Source organism: Mobula birostris, chromosome 9 (assembly GCF_030028105.1).
Source record: "Mobula birostris isolate sMobBir1 chromosome 9, sMobBir1.hap1, whole genome shotgun sequence".
Taxonomy (NCBI): domain Eukaryota; kingdom Metazoa; phylum Chordata; class Chondrichthyes; order Myliobatiformes; family Myliobatidae; genus Mobula; species Mobula birostris.
In genome coordinates this window covers 42645843-42669931 of record NC_092378.1, presented here as the reverse complement: position 1 = coordinate 42669931, position 24089 = coordinate 42645843, and the positions used below count along the sequence as shown (strand labels likewise).

The 24089-nt window shown below is 42.7% G+C and overlaps 1 protein-coding gene across 9 annotated transcripts in view; it reads left to right on the top strand.

The window, feature by feature from the left end:
- The window catches only part of LOC140202711 (zinc finger protein 800-like), a 129426-nt gene that overhangs the window by 34444 nt on the left and 70893 nt on the right, over positions 1-24089 (top strand). For 3 of the 9 annotated variants that reach the window (XM_072267899.1, XM_072267900.1, XM_072267906.1), the window contains exons 3-4: positions 941-1051; positions 7169-7322. The exons of 2 other annotated variants lie outside the window; for them this stretch is intronic. The gene's annotated coding sequence lies outside the window, so the exon portion shown is untranslated. Of the gene's footprint in view, positions 1-940; positions 1052-7168; positions 7323-11526; positions 11607-24089 lie in introns of all 9 variants that reach the window. 4 more of the 9 variants (XM_072267907.1, XM_072267902.1, XM_072267904.1 and 1 more) reach the window with 3 other exon arrangements.

The following is a 24089-nucleotide window of genomic DNA, read 5'->3' as shown; positions in this document are numbered from 1 at the left end:
ATCTTCTCTAGTTTAGTCGAAATTTTAGCTCATTGGCATCTGAAACTCTTCAATGAGGACAGATATGCAGCCAAGTCAAAGTGTGTTTTTGGCTACTTTACAATATAGCTTGTTCTTAGAAAATGCACCTTGGTATTTTGCTGTTACTACTTGTGCTTTCCCAATCCTCTCAGACCCTTAAAACAAAATCATAGAGTGATTCAGTACAGGAGGAGGACATTTGTTTCTTGAAGCTTCTTTGAAAGAGCTAACTGTTGTCCTGGTTCTCTCTCTGCCTTGAGTATTTTATCCCTCAATCAGTTCCCTTTGAAAGTTATTATTTAATCTGCTTCCATCTTTCTAAAGTTGTTTTTATTATTGTTTGCTGATATTTATGTAAATATATGCATGTAAACATTTGGTCTGTATCCTGAAATAATAGAAATACAGGTGTCATTTAATTTATGAAGCTAGCTGCAGTTGTGTTTGTAATTGATTAATTACCTTGAAATTGTAGGTCTCTCAGTTAATCCAGGAAAGAGACATTGCAGAAATTGGCCAATTAGATGCAGTGCTTCTGGCAAGAGGGTGAATTTCTGTAATACAAGAGTACCTGCCTCCAATGGAGTCGGCCCTTTGACCCAAAGGTGACACTTCATTTTCTGTAGTTTATCTGGATTTTCAGTTTGAACTGAGATTTCATCTTGATCTTGGTTTTTCCCTGTGCCACATTCACCTCCATTCTCTACCATTTCCTCTATCTCCAATGTATTTCCATGACCAATCATATTTTCCCAGACCTTCCCAATCCAGCATTGTCAGTTTACTCTGTGTGATGGAGTCCTGTTCTTCAGTGTAGATGTGCTCAATGGTGGGGAGGGCTTTACCCGTGATGTACTGAGATGTATCCACTACTTCTTCTAGGCTTTTCCGTTCAAGCTTATTGGTGTTTCCTTACCAGGCTGTGTATCAGGAAATGGAGAGGAGGTTTGACCCAAAAACAGAGCAGTGGAGACCATTCAATGAGCCACAAAGCAAGTGAGACCAGATGCTAAACAGCACCGGCAACAAGGTAACTGGAGGTTTGGAGCAACTGGTTGAAATTGACCATTTTGATGAGTGAACAGGGACTGTGGATGAGAACTGGGTTTAGATAGGCTGCAGGTGATGAGTTGGAGAAGAAGGGCAGGTGACTCCTGGGTGAAGACTGGGAGATGCCTGCCTGCGCAGGCCTAACAGGAACCCTGCCCCCTCTCCCCGTGTGGCATGCGGTCAACACCCGGCAGCCCGGGATGACCCGTGTGAGTCTGGTGGAACTCCTTGATGAACAATTGATCCAAGACAGGAGCTCCACTGTTGGCTTCTTTCTGGGGAATAAGGTTATTCTGTCCGACAGGGCCCTGGTCTACCTGAATGATTGGAAGAGGGCATGGAGCACCATCCTAGATACCAACCACCCCTACTGCTGCCAGCCCAATTGTAAGCAGCACCCATCCAACCAGCATGAATGACTTCAAAGGGTAACATACCTATGGCAGGGGAGATGTGTAAATGTGGGACAGCTTGGCCCAGAGCGGATAAATCTTCCACGTGGAGAAGTTAGAGGCAGCGAAGCATCGCAGAAACTTCTCCTCTTGCTGATTGGCTCCTTCTACCTGACCATTGGTCTGTCAATGACCCCCAGAGGGCAAACCCACTGAGGTGCGGAGGAGGCTTATCAGAAGCAGGAGACGAACTGTGGGCCCCAGTCTGACACAATGCCCCAAGGGAAGCTGTGTTGGCGAACTACATGTTGAAGAACCAGGAATGCCACCTCAATGGTGATGAGGGCCTTGGAGAACTGGTCTACCACTGTCACGATCACCACGGCCCCATCAGAAGGTGGCAAACCCATGATGAAATACCTGACGATTCGCGACCACGGGCATTGAGGGGCCAGTAGGGGCCGCAAGAGCCCAGACGGCTGCTGGTCGGAGGAATTTGACTGGGCATGTTGAGGGCAGGCAGCGATGAACTGATGTACCTCTGCAGTCATAGTGGGCACCAGAACTGACATTGCAGGAAATCCAGAGTCTGTCATGCGCCTGGATGGCCGGAGGGAGAGGGGTGAGGAGCAGCCTCACTGGAATGCCTCAGAGCGCACGGCCGCCAGCAAGTGTGTTGGTCACAACAGGCTCGGGCTGTAGGTCCTGGCAGATCTGACTTGCGAGGTCCCGGACGATTGGGGTGAGGATCTGGGGGGATGGAATGATGGGCTGAGAGTCCATCTCTGCTTATTTTTGAAGCTGGGTTGGTAGGAGATGAAGTTGAATTGCTCGAAGAAGAGGGCCCAGTGAGCCTGAACCGGGTTGAGCTGGCAGGACTATTGTATGGATATGAGGTTTTGGTGGTCAGTCCAGATCAGGAAGTGTTCGATGGGAGTGGTTGTGAAGGGTCTCTTGGGCTGCACAAAATTGTGGTCCACGGCAGCCGACCACGTTATCCGTGAGGGAGGTGAGGGGAGCAGGAATTTGGCTGTAGCTTCTGATGAAACGGTGGTAGAAATTGGAGAAGCCCATGAAGCTATTTGAGGGTGTACAGTCAGGGCTATTCAACGATGGCATATACTTCCTCTGGTCCATGGTTATGCCTTAGTGTGAAAGGATGTAACCCAGGAAGGATATGACCCAGTTGTGGAACTGGCATTTCTCTAACTTGTAGAACATTTAGTTTTTGGGGAGACGTTGATAGACTGATTGGATGTGACAGATGTGGTCTTTGGGGTCCTTGGAGAAGATGAGGATGTTGATGAGAAAGATGAATACATACATATGTAACATGTCTCAGGATCTCATTAACAAGGGTTTGGAAAATGGCCGGACTACTGGAAATCCAAAAGACCTCACCAGATATTCGCGGTGGCAACTGGATGTTACAAATTCTGTCTTTCACTCATCCCCCTGCCAGATGCAGATCAGGTTGTTCAAGTTCTATCGATCTAGTTTGAAGATCTGGGCCCCATGGAGTGTTTTGAATGCGCTATCCTTCAAAGGGAGAGGATAGCTGTTCTTAATGGTGATTTTGTTGAGATCATGAAGGGACGGAGACCCCCATCTTTTTGACAAAGTGGAATCCTTCACTGGCTGGGGACTGGGATGGTCCAGTGAACCCGTGCCATAGCACTTTGGCAATGTAGTCATTCATGGCTTGGGTCTCTGAAGTGGAGAGGGAGAACAGACAACCTCAGGGAGGGGTGGTGTCTGGGACTGCGTTGCTCACGCAGTCATGTGGGGGTTTGAGGTGGCAGAGTCCGGTTTTCCTGAGTCGTGATATTCCTGTGGGAATTTGGTAAGGTTGAGGGTTTCCTCCATCTCCATGGATTTACGGCGTGAAGTCTGCTCCAGCTGGGCTGGAGTCCACCAGAGCCTCCTATGTGCGTAGAGCCATCGGGGTGTGGAAGAGGATGGAGAGAGTGAGTTGGGGTATGGTGCTGGAACGGGAGGCTGTGGGGAGCCTACCAGGTAGAAGGCCCCCTTGCCTCTGCCTGGTTGTGCCATTTCCCAGATGCAGCAGCCATTTGATCCGGTGATCCACAGTAAGTGCACGAGTTGTTTCTGCACTTGGGGGTGGGGGATGTTGCCGGGGGGGGGGGGGGGTGGTGGGGTGATGTAACTCTCCCTAACTGCACGAGTTCTGGAGACATTGTTAATGAGGGTCCTGCAGCCTGAAGTGGAACTGGGGTTCTGGCTGGTGATCTGGAGGATCAGCCCAATATAGAGGGTCAGAGTGATGAGGCTTTTGAGGTCAGTGGGCATCTCCCGGCTGGACACCTTGTCTTTCGAGTGCGCTGAGAGGCCGTGATGGTAATGGGACGGCAGTACTAAAGCTTTTTAGCCGCCATCCGCCGCAAGGCTCTCGAGCTCCACAGTGTAATCCAGCGCTGCGTGTGAGCCTTGATGCAGGCGAAGTATCTGATCTGCTTGCCTCCCTTTCACTTCCCGGATGGTCGAAAACCTGGTGCATCTCAGCAGTGAAAACCCCATATCTGTTGCAAATGGGGGTCTGATTGTCATGGTTAGCAGCGGTCCAGGTCAGAGCACGCTTGGTTGAGAGAGAGTTGAGAAGGCAATCTTTGCTCTGTAGAATACAGGTATGGCTGGAGCTCGAAGTGTAAGATGCACTTGGATAGGAAGTGGAGGCATCAGGTTGGGGATCTGTCGTAGCGTTAGGACGCCGGATTCTAGGACTCCAAGGGAGCAGGCTGACTGGCGTGGGGTTGCTGTATTGAGACAGAGAGTTGGTTGAGCTGATCGTCGCTGGTTTCATGCTGCTTCTGGATCGTGTGCTCAATCGATGGACAACTTCCTTTTGGCAAGCAAACTCTGCTGAGCCATTCGAGGCCTCACTCATCCTGTCAGGAAACGTAGAGGAGGCTTGACCCAGGTGCAGAGCAGCGGAGACAATTCAACAACGTGTGATAACTTTAATAGTAGACTGCAAAAATAACAAGCCATGAGGGGCCACAAAACAAGGGAGAACAAATACGACAGACCGCAGGCAACAAGGTAACTGAGGGCGAGGAGCAACTAGTTGATGCTGGCCAGGTCGATTGGTGCACGAGGACTGTGGGTGAGAGCTGGGTTTAAATGGGCTGCAGGTGAGGAGTTGGAAACAGGTGGCAGGTGACTCCTGTTAGTTAGTCGGGTGGGAATAATGAAGGTGACTGCCTTCACAAGCCCGGCACCGTGATGCAGCCAACTAGCATACTCTACCATGAATCTATAGAAGATTGCCAGAATTTTAGATGATTGTTGAATCTTTGTAAACTTGTAAGAAAGTAGAGGCTCTGTTGTGCCTACTTTGTAATGGCAGGTATGTGCTGGATCTAGGACAGATCCTGGGTCCTCTGAAATGATAACTCCAAGGAATTTAAAGATGCTGACCTTGTCCACCTCTGATCCCTTGATGACTGGCTCATGGACCTCCGGTTTCCTCCTCCTGTTGTCAATAGAAACGTAAAAACATAGAAAACCTACAGCACAATACAGGCCCTTCGGCCCACAAAGCTGTGCTGAACATGTCCCTACCTTCGAAGAGTCCAAGAGTCTCTTAAAAGACCCTATCGTTTCCGCCTCCACCACCACCGCCGGCAGCCCATTCCACGCACTCACCACTCTCTGTGTTTTTAAAAAAAAACTTATCCCTGACATCTCCTCTGTACCTACTTCCAAGCACCTTAAAACTATGCCCTCTTGTGCTAGCCATTTTAGCCCTGGGGAAGAGCCTTTGACTATCCACACAATCAGTGCCTCTCATTATCTTGAACAGCTCTATCAGGTCACCGCTCATCTTCTGTCGCTCCAATAATTAGCTCTTTGGTTTTGCTGATGTTAAGTGAGAGGTGCTTGTTGTTGTTGTTGTGTTACCGTTCAGCCAGATTCTCAGTCTCCCTCTGAAATGCTGATTCATCACCACCTTTGATTTGGCTGACAACAGTGATGTCGTCGGCAAAGTTAAATATGGCACTGGAGCATGTACCTAGCCTCAGTCATGAGTGTAATCTGAGTCGAGCATGGATCTAAACACTCCACCTGAGCTGGTGGAGATTAAGGAGGAAATGTTGACAGTCAGAACTGACTGGGGTCTGCAAGTGAGTAAATTGAGCATCCAGTTGCACAAGGAGATATTGAGGCCTAGGTCTTGGAGCTTATTGATTGGTTTTGAGGGGAACGATAGTGTAGAATGCAGACTTGTAGTCAACAAAGAGCATCCTGATGTATGCATCTTCACTGTTCAGATGTTCCAGGGTTGAGTGAAGTTCCAATGAAATGGTATCCGCTGTTGACTCCTGTTGTGCTGGTAGGCAAATTGGAGCGGATCCAAGTCAGTGCTCAGGCAGGACTTAATATGTTTCATCACCAACCTCTCAAGGCACTTCATCACAATGGATGTAAGCGCTACTGGATGATAGTTATTGATAGAGGTTATGACATCCTTCTTGGGCACCAGTATAGTTGAACCACATCCTTGGGAAGTGGGGGGAAACCAGAGCACTTGTGGGAAGGTTTTGCAGCCACTGTAGCAGCTATCCCTTCCTCCTGAAGGTGCAGTTCCAGGAGGGAAACTAAGCTGTGATGTCATTGAATGCAAAGGGATGTAAAACGTGGAAAATAAGTGGCAAATGAGGAAGCATATTTTTAAAAAGAAAAGTATCTATAAATGTTGATATCTTGAAATATTTGGGTATCTTCATCCAAAATTTATGAAGTTAGCATATAACACAGCAAGTAAGCAAGGCCAACAGTGTGTTGGCATTTATTGTGGGAATGAGGAGTCGGGACATCTCTTTGTAATTATTAGAGGGCGTTAAGATCAGATCTGGATTACTGTATACATTTTAATCAGCTTTCAAGATGGTGTGACAAGAATGAAAATCGAAAGTGTGTGAAGGCTAGAAATCTGAAAGAAACCAAAAACTGTTAGAAACAGCCAGCAAGCAGCATCTGCTGAGTCTTTCAATAATTTTCCATTTTTAAATGGAGTTGATCTTTGGGCTGGAAGGAAGTTTGAGCAGAGTTGGCCTGGTGGCACAGATAGGAAAACTGATACCCCACAGGATCAGAGAGCTGGGTTCAGTCCTGGCCTTGGGTGCTGTCTGGTTGAGTTTGTGTGTTCTGCTTGTGGCTGTGCAGGGTATCCTCTGGATGTTCCAATTTCTTCCCACATCCTATGGTTAATAGGCTACTGTAATTGGCCATCTCTGTGTAGGGGGCAAATCTGCAGGGAACCAAATGAAATGAGGGGAGAACAAAACACGGGATTAGTGCTGGATTGGTGCAAATCGTTGGTTGATGTACAGTGCAGGCTCAATGGGCAGAAGGTCCTGTTTCCCTCCTCTGTTGTTCTATGATTCCAATTAAATTCATTTATTTATCACATGTAGATCGAAACATACGGTGAATTCCATTGTTTATGTTAACAAACAATGCAAGATTAGGATGTGCTGAGGACAGCTCACAATTGTCGGGACGCCCTCCGACGCTAACATAGCATGCTCACAATGCATTGACTGGAGCTTGGAAGAGTAAGAGTGGTTTCAGTGTAGCAGGTTGACGAGCTATATGCAGGTGTCCCCCGCTTTTCGAACATTCGCTTTACGAAACCTCACTGTTACGAAAGACCTACATTAATACCCTGTTTTCACTTTCAGAAGGTGTTTTCACTATTACGGAAAAAAAAGCAGCGCCCGATAAAAAATTCAGCATGCGATAAAAGCAGCGCGCGCCCAGAGCAGCCACTCTCCCCGGGAACTGCATTCTCGCTGGCATTGCTTTAACACGTGCCTGTGAGCAGCTGTTTGCAAGGTGAGTTCTATGGTGTCGGAAAAGCCTAAAAGAGCTGGTAAGGGTATTACCACTTAGCGTAAAACTATACATAATTAAGCGTTTCGATCGTGGTGAACGAAGTAAGGACTAAGTGAGTTTGGCTTGTAGAAGCTGACGAAGATGATGTTGAAGAGGTTTTGGCATCCCATGACCAAGAACTGATAGATGAAGAGCTGGTGCAATTGGAAGAGGAAAGGATAACAATCGAAACCGAATGCCGTAGCGAAAGTGAAGCAACTACGTGAGATTTTTGCTGCAATGATAAAGTACGACTTTAATTTTGAAAGGGTACGTAGGTTTAGGGGATATTTGCAGGATGGTTTGAGCCCTTACAAAGAACTGTGTGATAGAAAAATGCGCGAGGCTCAGCAGTCAAGCAAGCCTTCTACAGCAACCACAGCAGACAATGAATCTCGACCTTAGACATCAAGGCAAGCAGTCATATGAGAAGATGAGGTGCCTGCCCTAATGGAAACAGATGACGAGATGACACCCCAGTGTCCCACCACCCCAACACCCAGGCCGCGGACAGATACTGTACTGATTCGCGGAAAATGCAGCAGTAGCCGGGAGGCACACAGCACATCTTTAAGAAAAAAGCCGAAATAAACATGCTAATTAATTAGGTGCCGCCCCACACGTAAATGCCGGCCCAGATCAAAGGCGATGCAATTGGCTCTGATCTGGGCCGACAATTATGTGCCGGGCAGCACCTAATTAATTAGCATATTTATTTCGGCTTTTTTCTTAAAGATGTGCTGTGCGCCTCCCGGCTACCGCTGCACCCCGCATGCTTCGCGGTTCGGTATCGGTCGGTGGCCCGGAGGGTGGGGGCCACTTCATGACCCAAGCTGCGACGACTCAGTCTAACACACCATCATCAGTGTGCTCTGCGCTGTCTTCCCAATTCCAGTAAGTGATACTACACTGTACATACATTATTTCTACTTTATATCGGCTGTGTATTTTTACGTGTTATTTGGTATGATTTGGCAGCTTCATAGCTTAAAGGTTACTGGAGAGCGCTTGCGCCATGTTTTTGCCAACAGCGCTTGTGTGAGATTTTCTGCCGACGGCGCTTGCATGAGATTTTTGCTACGGAGAACAGTTCAGTAATGATTGTGGAAAAGTATTTCTGCTTTATATAGGCTGTGTATTTATCATATCATTCCTGCTTTTACTATATGTTACTGTTATTTTAGCTTTTATGTGTTATTTGGCATGATTTGTTAGGTTATTTTTGGGTCTGCGAATGCTCACAAAATTTTCCCATATAAATAAATGGTAATTGTGGTAACTGCTTCTTCGCTTTACAACATTTCGGCTTACGAACCGTTTCATAGGAATGCTCTACCTTCCGATGGCGGGGGAAGCCTGTAATGGAAATTTGAATCCAGAGACATTACCTCAGATGGCTGGCCAGGAGGAATTTCTTTAATTGACAGCTGTAAATCTTTGCTATTCTGAACCCCAGAGTCTCCAAGACTCTACTTAAGCATACACAAGACTGGAATTGATGGGCTTTATAATGAGGGAATTAGGGATGAAGGTAGAGGTGAGATGGAAAATCAGCGATAATGTTGAATGGCGGCGTATCTCAAAGAGCAGTGGGCTCTGCAAGTCCTATTTCTTGTGTCTTTAAGGTATTCCAGTAGTGGCATTATGGGACGTATTGTGGGTTATAAAACATAGAACGTTACAGCACAGCAAAGGCTCTTCATCCCACGATGTTGAACCTACCCTAAGATGGATCCAACCCTTCCTTCTTGCACAGCTCTTCATTTGCCTATCATCCTTGTACCCATCTGAGAGACCCCAATGTATCTGCCTCTGCCACCAACCCCAGTAGTGCTTTTACCAATTGCCCTGAAGCTCCAGCAATATTTGATTCAAATTTATTTAAAGCATTGCAATTGACTGTCTGATTTCCGAGACTTATTTCCCACTTGCAGTATTTGGTAAGCTGGTTTCGTGCACCAGACTAATCTTTCCCATTATTTTGTATTGGCCATAAATTGACCTGTTTACCAAACTGATTCAACATTTTTGATTACCTTCTTTTATGACTTTTTTCTGTCTGATTTAATTTGAAGTCTAGGTAACTTGGGTTATTTGTGTTTGATAAGTTCTTTTAAAGTGCCTTGAGATCAGTGATTTCCTGCTCCTGAGGGAAAATAGGTTTTGAACTCTAGTCAGGAATTATATAGAGCTGCAAACAAGTTGGGATGCCTCAGCCTTGTGTACTTTTGTGATCGACATAAATCCACACACGGCATCAGTTGGCAGAAGTTTGGCACTGTTTGGGGATCACTCATTTGCTTGGGAAATAAGCAGTGTGATTGGATAGTTATGTCACAGTTGTTCAAATTTGCATTGTGTTATTGGAGAGGACAAAGCTGAGTGAGAAATATCCAAAGTGATAAAAACAAATCTAAGATTTTATGCTGAAAAAGTTACATTTTCAGTGCAATAGTTTTGTAGTTGGAAGTTTCCTATACCTTCTTATAACCAATTACCATTTGCCCATATTTTATCCTTTTGAACTGACCTTCAACACATTCCTTATCCCACTTTTTGAATGTTTATTGCTCTTATTGTATATTACTTTTCTGGGGGTAAGGGTGTTTATTTCTCTGAGTACATTTGCCATTTCCCGGGCCATTTGCTTAGCAGATTCTGATTCATTGAATTTCACTTAACCGTGTTAGGATGAATAGGTGCTTAAAAACCATTTCAAAGTTAAAGCACTTGTTTTGTTAGTGGAGTTTATATTAGATCTAGTTCCACAATTTAACTCTACCCTTACCTCCAAAAAACCGGACTGAATGCTTTAATTCTGTGCTCATTTGAAGCTCTTACCTTTTGAAAGGTGCAATTTGCCACATTATTAAAAGTTTCAATGTGCCTTATCCATCTATCCACACTCTTATGCTGTTCAGTATAACCGTTGCATTAATGGTAGGTCATTGTTTATATTCAGTAAAATAATGTAGATGTCACAAAGTGATTAAATCAATAGCAAGTTGTGCAGTTTCACAAGACATAAAAATATTGATATATTGGTGCCTAAAATATCTCTAGCTACCAATTATGCTTTATTCATTTATGAGATATAGACATAACTATCACTTATTGTCCATCCCAAGTTAAATTTTTAAAAAAATCACTATGTGCTTCCTGTAAAGGTGAGAATGAGATGGTTATCAGAACCTTTAGGGGTTTTATTTATGTAACATCACATAATGTTTTGAATTTTTACACTAATTGGCTGGCTCCTTTTTTCAGAGTTTCTTTGTAGGGTTAAGGAGTGGTTTTGCTACGTAAACGCCGTTCAGAATCTTATTACTTGACGGTATGCAAAAGAAGGCCTTTTTCTGCTTCACGACTGGACAAATGTAGGGGCAGAGATAAATGTTAATTGCTTTCATTAGATAATGAGTATTTGGCAGCACTCAGATGGTAGGGATTGTGGATCAGCAGGAGACTTGGCAACCTTTTTCTCTGAAGGTTTCAGTGGCTTGGAATTGCAGAAGATGCATACGACTGCTCATTTGTGGCTGAGCATATTGTCCCTAACTCATAAGTCTACGTACAGCTTGTGCCCTGAGGACGTGAAAAACCATTTTGTATGTTGAGTTTACTGCACTTTGACAAGAGCTACTAAATCCTGCAGTTCGTAAATTTGTTCTTGTTGACCTGGGATATCATTTGGAGCATTGATTTAATATTTCTAGATTAAAATATTTTTCTATACATTATTTAACTTGTTATATAATGCACCTAATCTCATAACTGAATTGAGAAGAACAATAATTGTCAACCACCCATTTCTTATTAATGGAAGGGTCAAATTGTAATGGCTATACACATTTATCATGTGAAAAGATTATGGTGATCTGCTAGATAATTTGACGCAAGTGGATGTCAATTTGGATCATATTATTCAGTTTAAATTTTTTTTGATGTACACTGTAAAATTTGATAATCGACAGAAAACAGGGTCACATTAATTTAAAAGTAAAATACAGCAGATGCTGAAAGTAAGAAGCTAAAAATTGTAATACCAGATACATTCGGCAACATTTCAGGGGGGGAGGTATAAGGTTAATATTTCTGTGGTACTTACTTTGCTTCTCGCTCCGCATATGCTGCCTGACCCACTGAAGCTTTGTTTTTATTTCAGATGTTGATCTTTGTTTCAGCCTTGTCTTGGCTTGCCCCACGTCCAGTATGTTGATTATGGGGTGGTTATCTTGACTTCAGGTATCGCTATTTCTTACTGCCTATGACAAATCTTCAGATATAATTGTTCAATTTAAAAAAAAAACTGGCTGGTAAACAAGCTTCTGAGAATTTGGCCCCAGAGGTGCCTTTCTTTTTCAAGTTCAAGTTTACTGTACAGCTAAACCAAACAATGTTCCTCTGGGACCAAGGTGCAAGAGACAGTACATAGATCACATACAGCACATAAGTACTTTGTCTTTGTTGTCTTTGACAATACTATCCTGAATAGTGCCAGGAACTAGATGATAAAAGTTGCTGCTTCTACCCAATTGGATGTTGGCAAATAACAGTTTTCCACTTCCTATCAGTTTAAAATAGTTTATCCTAGCAAAGGAACCTGCCCTAACTTTTGAAATCTCTGACAATTCCTTTTATCTATTGAACATTGAGGTGGTGAGAGAATGTGGCAGGCAGAATCTAGCCTCTGCAGAGACTGGCAGAGGCACATTAAATAACATTTCGAAGGAGAAGGCAGCTTACTTCATTGTGTACATGTAGATTTTTCTTTCTCCTTCTTGCTTGTCCGTTTCTTTCAGAGCAAAAACACCTAAATCTTAAAAGTTTGAAGTCCTCAGCGTGACGACTTCAGTGAACAGCTGAATTAATAGATTTCTTGCAATCCAATTTAATAGCTTTTCATTGTGTTGCCCACTGATTCAGGAACGTTTGAAAGTGTGTACAAAGGGACCTAATTATGTGAGTATTATTTAACAGTATTTACACCTGCAGTGGTCCCATATGGTCAGCACTAAGCCATGGCTGCCATTGTGCAGATTCTGGTTTTGGCATAGGAAAAGACCACTTTCAAAAGAGCATCTGTATCCTGTTAGCAAAGACTGCAAGTGAAGTAGCAAAACTTTGACTGCACAAACGTCAAGTTTTCTCTTCAGATGCTGATCATCTGTATTAACTGACATCTTGGTGGGAATGGAGAAGGCCCCTTCCCATTGAAGTAAAAGATTTTAGCTTTTCCCCCCCTCCCCACTACACTTTTGTTTGCTGTTGAAAAGATATGGATTGTACAAGCTATTAATTCTAAGGATAGCAAGGTTAGTATATCTACTGAAAAATAAAAGTCCAGTGATTCTGTATGGTGGCTGTTTCAACTTGACATTTCCTATTGTGTGAGAACTTGGGTTGTGTTATATTATCTGCTCCAACCCAAATCGATGAAGCTGTCTCCTTTCCCTTCTTCTCGCATTGGTTATAAAGTAATTGCAGTAGCACAGGGCTCTGCCTAGGTTCACACAAGAAGGAAAAATCTAATTTCAATTGATTAAATTTTAAAAAAGTCTTTGTAATAGTGAACTTGAAACTACAGTACTTCAGTACAACCCGGCTGATTTGTTGTGGCATCAAAGGGAAGAAAATCTTCCCTCCCCCTCCCTTGTTCAGCCTGACTTGTAGACAATCAACCTGCTTGATTTTTTTCTTTACAAAACAATCAGAGCGTCTGGGGGAAAAAGTGGAAAGTGGTGTTGAGATCAAGTTTGGACCAGCCATAATCTTATCGGTAGCCTTAAAGGACTGTTTGACATCTTCCTTTCTGTTCCTGTTTCTTATATTTTTATCTCCCTACTCTTTTAAAAGGCACTTAAAGATGGAGAATAAATGTTGGCACTGCCTGTAACAAAGGCATTCCAAGAACGAGTGCATTAAAAAAGTTGACTAATCAGAATGGCTGTCTGGACGTTGAAGCATCTATGGATGTCTGCTGTCACATCCCCTAGTTTAGAAAGCTTCCTAAGCAAGCTCAATGTGTGGTTGTCAGTGAAAAGGATAACAAAATGGTTGTTGCCGGTGGCCTACTTGAATAAGCTGAAGGGATGGAGGTAACTGCTGGGCTGCTGCAGCTTGTCAAAGTGGAAGTTAGTGGAGCTGATCAGTAACCCGATTAGTAGATGTATAGATAACTTATCCAAGTGGATTTCTGTCTGGAAGGGGCAAAAAAATGAAGAAATTGAGTGAAGAGTTGACCAGAAATGGTGGTGAACTTTCATTGGTGGCTGTGGGCATTCTTGCAGAAATTAGCACCGCCCTAGAATAACTTGCATCATGTATGGCAAGCAGTTTTGGGCTCCTAATCTAAGAATCGATGTGCTGACGTTGGAGAGGGTCCAGAGGAGGTTCATGAGAATTATCCTGCGAATGAAAGGGTTAATGTATGAGGAGCATTTAATGGCTTTGGGCCAGTATTCACTGGGGCTTAGAAGAATGAGGGGGTTCTCACTGAAACCTATCGAATATTGAAAGGCCTAGATAGAGTGGCCATGCAGAGGATGTTTCCTATAGTGGGATAATTTAAGACCAGAAGGCACATCCTCAGAATACAAGGACGTTCTCTTAGAAAAGAGGTGAGGAGAAAATCCTTCAGCCAGAGGGTGATGAATCTGTGGAATTCATTAGCACTGATGGCTGCGGAGGCCAAGCCATTGGTAATATTTAAAGCAGAGGCTTTTCTTGATTTGTAGAGACGTCAATGGTTACGGAGAGAAGGCAGGAGAATGGGGTTGAGAGGAATAATAAATCAGCCACGATGAAATGGTACAGCAGACTGGATGGTCCGAATGGTCTAATTCTGCTTCTATGTTTTATGGTCTTATAATAGTCTTAAGATCTAACAGCCTTGACACCTCTGCCTTTGGTTTCCCACCACTTATCCATGAAGTAGATGTCAGTAGTCTTATATGGGGCTGCTCTTGAATGTTGGCAAAAGTGCTGATAACATTGGACAGTTCCATGTCAAAGTGGAAATCCCAGGCCTGTGCTGTGCCTGCTATTTCCTAGCCGACTGGATCCTGCAGACTTGATCAGAAAGCCATTTTAGTTCCAATATAAGCATAATCTTCCTTTTAGGAAAGCTTGTGTGTGTTTATCTCAAGCAGTCCTGGTTAAGCTGTGTTGTTTTTCTAGGCTCCTATAAACCTATTTCACACATAATCAAGTCAGTAGCCTAAGAGCCTGCAAGATATCTGATTGTTAGCATTTTTTGGTTAATCAGTTCTTTGAAAGCATTAATTTATTTTATGCTCAGTGAAGATGTAATCAACGAAAGAAGAATTTCTGCGAAGCTACAGTGGGCAGTGAAATCGAAAGGAGCATGTGTTATTAATTGCTGTAGTTTCCAAAACTAGTGTGCTATGTTAAGCCCTGAAGATCTAAGAGCATCCCCATCCTTTTGGAATTTTCCAATTCCAAAAGGATTCTAGAATTTTTTTGTGCAAGCATTCCAAGAATTCATTAATAATGTATTAATGTTTCACTAATTGGGTTAAATGTGTGTGATTTCTGGAAAGCAAGAGCAATGGTCCATTCCATTTTTGACAGTCAAGAGATATAAACCAGTAATCCCTCAGCAAACTTGCACAATGGGAATAAGGGTGGTAAAGCGTATTTTAACTTGAGCCTGCCTGCCGTCTGCACCTTGTTGTCCAAGCAAACTGTAAGGTCACCTTACCCATTCTATGTGACAAAGAGAAAGCATTGCAGTCAAAGCATTTTGAAGTTGATCAACCATCACTCCAAGTAACTGATCCAAGTAAGTCTTTTCAAAAATTCATAACAATATGGATGGTTTCCATTTTAATGCTTTTCATGAATTTCAAAGAAATTTGTTATTAATAATGATAATCTGCTCCATTTCCTTTGTCATTTTGGTGAATTCAACATCATTAAGATAAGGAAAAGAGAGGGTTTCATACCTCACTGCTTTACTTGTGGCTCCTGCCACTCTCAGATTTCATCACAAATTGGGTCACTTTATTAACTTGCTGAGCCTGTTCTTGAAAATTCATGATAACAAGATCGTTAGAATGATATGGAAAGAGTTAACAGGTGACTAGTTACAGTAGTGATTTTGTAAAGACAAAAGCTCCCTTGGCTTTGTTGAATCCAGACATGAAGGTGATTTTAAGGGGACACAACGTTCATAAGAATACATTATGTAATGTTATGAGTTTGGCTTCATGAATTTAGTGTAGCAAAAAAAATCATTTGAAGCCACGTCATTAGACTAAATTCTGATGAATCTGAGTTCTGTGTTGACTTTGGAAAGGACCTTAATTCTGGACTAATTTCAGTTGTAGTTGGTGAAGAGGTTAAGTCACCTTGTGGGGAGAGCAGGCAGCCCTTAGGTCCCAGGCAGCTTCCTCTACTGCCATGATGAGGCCAATTTGGGTTGGAGGAGCAAGACCTCTTATTGCATCTGGGTAGCTTCCAACATGATGGCTCGACTTCCAGTTAAGATGGCTCTACCGAATGTGTACAACAGCTTTCTGGTAGTCAAAACGCTAACAAATCAGGCTAAAAGCATCACAAAAAATACCTTTTTGGAGGTAAATTGTGTTAAGTTATCGCTGAAAACAGTGAAGGGGCGAGTGATGGTGAGGCGAGTTCGGGGGATGAGCCAAGATGGTGTGTTGCAGAATCATTGCAGATGGAGTTCCGATGCCCGTACACCTGTCCCAGGAATGAAGTTGGATTGCTCTGGGCACTGAAAGGAGAAGTCGGGACCCGGGCAGTGAAGATTAATTGTCTTACAATTGGCCCCGGTGTAAGGCTGGATCACTCTGCGCACTGAGCTGATTTGAAGAGGTCGAGATAGACTTCGAGCTGGGTGGCAAAATCTGGGCCCTGAGCAAGTCGCTGGACAGCGTGGTCTTTCCCTGCAGCGATGCCTGGGTTCTAGCGCGAGATACGATACACTGTTTGGACAGTTTAAATGCCGGCCCAGATCGGAAGGGAGAGCTGATTTCATTCACTCTCCACGATCCTCACTCCTCCCTCCAGGGCACGGAGCATTTTGCTATCCATTGTTTGGTCAATTTAAGCTCTGACCCAGATAGACTGAAAGGGCAGGGTGTCAGGACATGAGCTGATTTTGCTTGTTTTCCACAGTGGTCATCTCCATGGCACTGAGGCTTTGAAGACTGCCCTGGCTACTGTGCTGTGTCCCTGCTATTGTGATGAACTGATAAGCGAGGCTTTGGGCCTAATCCAGATTGTTCCAGGGTTCAGATCTGAGAGTCAATTTGCTTTGGAATGTTGTTGTTCAATTCAATTGTTCGCATGATTTTTTTTCCTTTAATTGAGTTCTTTCAGGTTTCTTGCTTTGTGGCTACCTGAGAGCAAGCAAACCTCAAGGTTGTATAATTTATACATTCTTTGATAATAAATGTACTTGAATCTTGAACATGGATTTCTCTAACGTCTGTTAAATTCTCTGCCCTCACCCTTTTTTATTCCCCATTCCTCTTTCTGGTTTCCCCTCTCACCCCTTCTCTTCTCAGAATCAGAACCACTCAGGTTTAATATCACCGGCATATGTCATCACTTTTGTTGTAATGGGGCAGCAGTACGTTGCAATACATAATAAAAACTAAATTACATTAAGAAGTATATTTGAAGTTAAATTTAGCCCAAAAAGCGATTTTTAAAAAAAGTAATGAGATAATGTTCATGGGTTCAATGTCCATTCAGAAATCTGGGGGCAGAGGGGAGGAAGCTGTTCCTGAATCGTTGAGTGCGTACCTTCAGGTTCCTGTACCTCCTTCCTGATGGTAGCAGTGAGAACAGGGCACGTCTTATGTGATAGGGATCCTTAATGATGGATGCTGCCTTTTAGAGGCATCTCTCCTTGAAGATGTCTTGGATACTACGGGGGTGAGTGCCCACAATGGAGCCGACTAAGTTTACAACTCTCTGCAGTTTAGTTCAATTCTGTGCAGTAGCACCCCCTCCCCCATGCCAGATGGTGACGCAGCCAGTTGGAATGCTCTCTACGGAACATCTGGAGAAATTTGGTGACATACCAAATCTCCTCAAACTCCTAATGAAATACCGTTGCACCTGCCCATCATCACATTCTCAGACATCCCACCCTGCAAAAACTCATTTCAGGGAGGTAGCACCACCATTATTGACAATATTCTTGTGGACCGGCTACCCGGGGGTGTGGGAGGGTGTTAAACGCGACTGGAATATAGTTGATACGTTTCTAAAGGGATTTATCTCACAAATTTAATATTAAACACACAGCACATATTTTCCTCGCAAGAATGTAGTGATAAGTCAATTATAACAGTGGTCCCAAACCTCTGGGCTGTGAAGAATGCAGCGGTACAGCGATAGCCAGAACGCACTCAGCACACCTTTAAGAAAAAAGCCGAAATAAGCAAGCTAATTGATTAGGTGCCACACGGCACGTAAATGTCGGCCCAGATCAGAGATGATGCAATCGGCAATCGCCTCTGATCTGGGCCGATATTTACGTGCCGGGCGGCACCTAATTAATTAGCTTGTTTAGTTTGGCTTTTTTCTTAAAGATGTGCTGGGTGTGTTCCAGCCACCGCTGTATTCTTCGCGGCCCAGAGGCTGGGGACCATGGAATTATAAGTCACTTATAAGTCAATAGCATCATAACATTTTAAGTAACATTTGAATATTAAACACACAGCACATATTTTCCTGGTATGAACATATAAAATCATTGCAACACACCAATATTGCTGAATCAGTGGGAGCCCTGGGCTTGTTTTCCCGCAACAACATGGTCCCATCGAGGGGTGATGGGAGACAGTGATACTCGAAGGGGGTTCCTTATGTCCAGTCTATTCTGTAATTTAGTTTTCGTTGCATTCATTGCAGAAATATGTTGGAAATGGAAGCAACGTTTTCAGTGCTTTCATGGTTATCTCAGAATATTCAGCCTTGACTTTGATCCAGAATGCTGGCAGAGATGTTATGTCAAACATACTTTTCAGCCCACCGTCATTTGCAAACTCGAGGAGTTGATCTTTCTCCTGCGCTGACATGGATGATTCACCGGGGACATTCACAAATGGGTCATGGATCCATTCCTTTGCACGTCTTGGGTCACTGATGACCTCGCGTGTGTTAAAATTCAACAGTGCGTGACAGGGAATGAGGAAAGGTGCAACTGTCTCGTGTCGTTTCATATCGCCAAATCATATTGTTTCCTCGTGGTTGGTGGTGGTTGGGGACCATTCTCAGCACGAAGAGAGACCAATCAGGATGCTCGCTCTCGCTCTCCCTCTCCCTCTCAAAAAAATCTGTTTCCGGGATATTGTATATAATTTCTGGGCGTCGGGGAGCCACTATTGATATGCGGGAGACTCCCGGAACTTCTGGGAGAGGTGGGATGTCTGCCTTCTGGTTCTCCTCCTTCCCTTTCTTCCACGGTCCACTGACCTCTTGTATTAGATTCCTTCTTCTACCTATCCCTGCCCAGCTTCTTACTTTATCCCTGTCTGTGACCCAACCAATTCCTCCTCACCTGGTCTCACCTATCATCTGTCGGCTTGTACTCCTTCTACCCCCGATCTTCTTCGGAATTCTGCCCTCTTCCTTTCCAATCCTGGTGAAGGGTCCTTGTCCGAAACGTCGACTGCTTATTCCCCTCCATAGATGCTTGCTGACTTGCTGAGTTCCTCCAGCATTTTCTGTGTGTAGCCCTCAGGTATGTGTTATTGCTGGCATTATAAAGGTGATTCAACGCCTGTGTGTGAAGATGGTTAACCAAGTTGATGCCTTTGTAGATTGCGTCCAAAGGCTGTAAAACATCATGTAAAAACATTCTGAAATTGTACTGTTTGGGAGATGGGAGAAAACAGAAAAATGTTAATTCAGTGAATCTAGTCTGGGGCCTTTTAAAAAAAAGTTGGCCTGTCCAAGTTCCCATGTAGAGTGAAATGAGAGTAATAGGAATGTTGTGAAGTTGGCTAAAACACCATTCAAATGGGTTTGCTGGGTATTGAGAACGAGTGTTTTCATGGCCTAGATCTGTACCAAACCAGAGGAAGTAAATACAGAGTTCACACTGACTTTGGATGTGGTTTCCTGCTTTGCCGAAGTAACTTCTGACTGCAGAGATATGCACCAGTTGTCATTGCTAACTCCAGTAGCACTCAACTACATTTGTATTTTCCCCTTGAAGTGGTAGACATTAAAACCCACAGTTGACCTTTGATGTACCACATATAATGGCAGTTAATTAAAATGCCTTTTTCTGTTTTTGTGAAAAATATATCCTTTTAACAGCAAAGATACCAATTTTAAAAAAAGGCAAAAACCTAATGAGTGTCCTTTTAAAATAGCCAGTTGCATTTTTATTTGTTTTTTTTTAAACGAGAGAATGGAAGAAACACCAGCCAGCATCTGTTTAAAGATAAACAGTTCATGTTTCAGGTAGAAGACTCTTCATTTTTGTTAAGCATCAAAGTTTAATGCCCTCAGATATGCTGACTCCTCACAACTTGGGCATCTATACAACTGATGATATTCATTTGGTGATGCTTTGAATTTATTAATAAAGGCACGAGTCAAAGTTTGTTGGTGGAAACAAGAAGGTTAATACTTTGAGTTGATCTTTTCACAGCATGAAAACCATAAATTATGCATCTGCGGTAGTTTGTGTTGTAAATACCTGCGCTGTTGTTTCTTACAGCCTCAAGAATACAATCAAAGACAGAGAAGGAAGTTGTACAGTTTTTCAGTGATTTCATTCAAGAATAAAAAACAAAATTAAACATAAATAGGATATCAACCAATCCAAAAAAAACCCTTTGTGTTATGCATCAATAAAGTACTGTAAACCTCTGAGCTGCAATTCTATATTCTCCCTATTAATCAATAGATTCTGCTCTAAATGTCTTATAAAGGGGACTGTAGTTGTCAGACAAGCATGTTCCAACTTGGTGCTTTTTTACAAAAAAAAATCTGTGGTTCGTTTGGCTGCAAAAATCACTTTATCAAGGAGGAAAGTGTGAGTGATTTCCTATCACTAGGAAGTTAACTTGACTCTAGTCACTCGTCATTCTCTGTAAAATACCCCACCACAGGTTAATGGTTGGAACTCCAGTTTTTGGTCCTATGGATATTTCTAGCTAGGGGTTTTCCCTATCTGAGTAAAAGGTCATTTATAAAGGTCAGCTTATCTTTTTAATGAGTGATCAAAAGGTTTTGTATTTTATTGAGTTACTTATTTCATTGACTTCAATAAAATGCACAGAAGTTTATATACATCCAAATACTGTATTAATATATATATAAATAAATACTGTCGTTGGATGTATTTTTGAGCACTCTCGTTCTCTGTACTACCTTTATATTATGATGCCAGTATTGGAATTGTGCTTGCTTTGTTGTTCAGTGAGCTCATGGTTCATTTAGTGTGATGCCATATACCAGACTTTGCTCTGGATTCCTTAATGTCAAAAAAAAAATCCGTCCATCTCAGACTTATTTAATAATAGACTTAGCATGTGTGGAAGAGTCACAAATTTCTGCCACTCTTTCTATGATGAAAAGTCTAACTCTAATTCCACCCCACCCCAAACAAGCCCTTGACTCAACCTGCTAAGAATAATAACTTTATCTGTCTTGCATCATGAAAAGTTTGATCAAATTTTCACAGAACTCTGCAAAAGTCTTAGTTATTTATATAGCACATAATAATATGTAAAACTTTTGCACAGTACGGTAGTAATTTTATGTATTGCATTGTACTGCTGCCACACAAAAAGATTCAAATTTTATGCCATATGTGAGTGGTGATAAAGCTGATTCTGATCTGGGTCTCTATTGTGGACCAAGAGTGGGAAGGGGGTGGGGGGAGGGAATCATGGTTGGAAAAGGGGAATGGAGAGGGGAGTGATTGTGAAGCACCAGAGAGACATTCTGTAATGATCAATAACTCAGTTGTTAGGAGTCAAATGACCTTGTCTGGTTTCTCAGGACTGGGTGTGTCTGCACCCACACCACCCCGGCACTCCTTCGCCACCCGTTCCACAGCCCTCCCACATTGCTCCACACTCACCATTGCCAACATAGTTTCCTCTCAGCAGATTAACAAACTCTGCGCCACGTTGACAAAAACAGTACTGTGCAAAAGTCTCAGACACCCCAGCTATAAATGTGTGTCGAAGACCTTTGCAGAGCACTGTAGCTTTATACTTTTCAGAAGCTAAAGTCCTTCTTTGTGTAATCTCTCCTGATAAGTTAACCTGTTTGATCACACCTTGTTCTAGTACATCCAAGCTCTATATCTTCCTATGGTACAATACCTAGACCTGCAGTGCTCCAGATACAATCTTACCTGGAGTATATGGGCAGTCATATCGTATTTTTGTATCCTCTTTGTGGAAGAATTCTGTTCAATTTATTTTGGTTTACCTTTGCTTACAGTAAAGTCCAGTTGACACACTTGTGCTTATTTGCTTAATTAATCGATATCTGTCGGCAACAATGCCTCCATTAGCAGTACTTGCAGTGCAGTCTTTCTTTGTGTTGTACATCTTTGTGCTACTACCTGCAGTGAAGTCTATCTTTGTGCCATAAGAAAGCTTCTATGCATGGGATTCTATTCTGTCAGTTCTCTGGTTCATAAAGGCATTGATTAGCAGGGGCTCCCAGCTTGGATCCTTGTTGAACAGCAATCCGACCAGCTTCAGCACTTGCCACTCACCTCCACTGAGTTCGGCCAACTTCCTAACTGGCTCAGTATTTGCTTTCAATGCTCTTATTTCCCTGGGACCTTTATCAACAGCCTTGTAAAAATCTGCAACAATAATATCTAAAGACACCTTTTTTTTTCAAACTGTCCAAGGGCATGTTCTGCCCTTTATGAATCCTCACTGGCTCTCTGTGATCGGCTGAAAAATTTCAAGGTGTTCAGTCACTCTGCCCGTCATTTCCAGACACTCGGTCTAGAGCTCAGTGGTTTTTCTCTCTGACCTTTTACGATTTGCTTCTGCCAATGATACATTTCTGTGTGGGGTAACATATTCTGCACATCAATATTAATAAGAATCCACTGTGAGAAATGTAGCTTGGTAGTAATTTTCCATCGTGGATTAAGGATAGAGGATATTTAATAACAAACCAGATGTGATAAAACATATTATTTTCCAGTATTACCTGCAGAGTTAGATTATTTTGTAATTGTGCACATCAAGGGGCAATTTTGATTACTTAAAAATTTACAGCAGAGATAGTGTCACATGCTGGTAGTTGTCCAACAACTTGTAACTTCACGAAAGGCAAAGTGGAAAATGGTGCAAGGCAGGATCTGGGGTGTCTGGAATCTTGTTAAACAATAGGACTGACAATTTGACTTCACTGAGAATTAAAGATGAAAGTAACAGAATCAGTGGAAAAGAAGGGTGAAATCTGGTACAGAACTGAGGGACAGAATGATCATTGAGGATGAAGACAGTCAGAAAAGAAAAGTAAGAATTAAAAGAACTTTTGAAGTTTAAAAAAAATTGCTAACCTCAGTTTACTACCTGGAGCAACGTACAGCCAGCATTTTAATTGTCAGAATTGAGGAAGTGGAATAATATTGCAGAAATACAGATATTCTCATTTTTAAAAAAAAGTATTGGTAGTGTTAAATACCAGCACTAACTTTTTGCTGTAAATGATGTAACTTACAATTTCTGTACAAATACAACATGTTCTGAAACTCAGAGGAAGACGGACCACACTTTGTGAAATTCTGGTTGCCCCATTATGGGAAGGATGTGGAGAGGGTGGGGGAAGAGTTCACCAGGGTGCTGCCTGGATTAGAGGGTATGAGCGATAAGGAGAGGTTGGACAAGCTTTTGTTGTTCTCCCTGGAGCAGAAGAAGCTGAGGAGAGACCTGATAGAGAGTTTTTAAATTATGACAAGCTCCGGTAGGGTAGAGAGTCAGAATTTTTTTCCCTGGGAGAAACGTCAAACACCTAGAGGACCTGCTTTTAAGATCAGAGGGAAGAAATTTAAAGGCAATGTGAGGGGCAAGTTTATTTTAATGCATGAAGTTGTAGGTGCTGGGAATAGATTATTGGGGTAGTGGCAGAAGCAGTTTGGTGGAATTGTAAGAGGCTTTTGGATAGACACGTGAATAAGAAGAGAATGGAGGGATACAGATAATACACAAGATAGGCACGACATTGTAGACTGTACTGTTCTATGTTCTATAGTAACCGCTGAGCAATTTACTCAGGCGACGTGCAATCCTCAGAGTATCTTGCCAACCACAAGTTGTTGAATGATTTACACCTTTCATGCTGATGGAATTACCATAATTTTAGCAATAAACTCTGGGCCTATTTGGTCTTTAAAGCTTTATATTTCCAAATGTGCAACCCTGATTTTTATTATGAAAAATTAATTTGATGTTAAATAAGTCTATGCTAGTCTTGGTGTAGTTTTTTAAATTTAATTTTGGAATGTGATCCTCTCTGGTATAAAGATTGACAAACATTGTGGCAGAGTTTAACAAATGCATATTAATGCAATTGATTTTTTTATGTGTCTTTATCTAAATTAACATGTTTTAGCAGGGCTAAAGCTATAAGTTGATGCACTGGGGGATCTGTTATAAATGTGGTTAGTTCAGCAGAGTTTAAAGTTTGTGCATCCTTTCTGTGGAACATGGCCTTGGCACCAGAAGCACACTA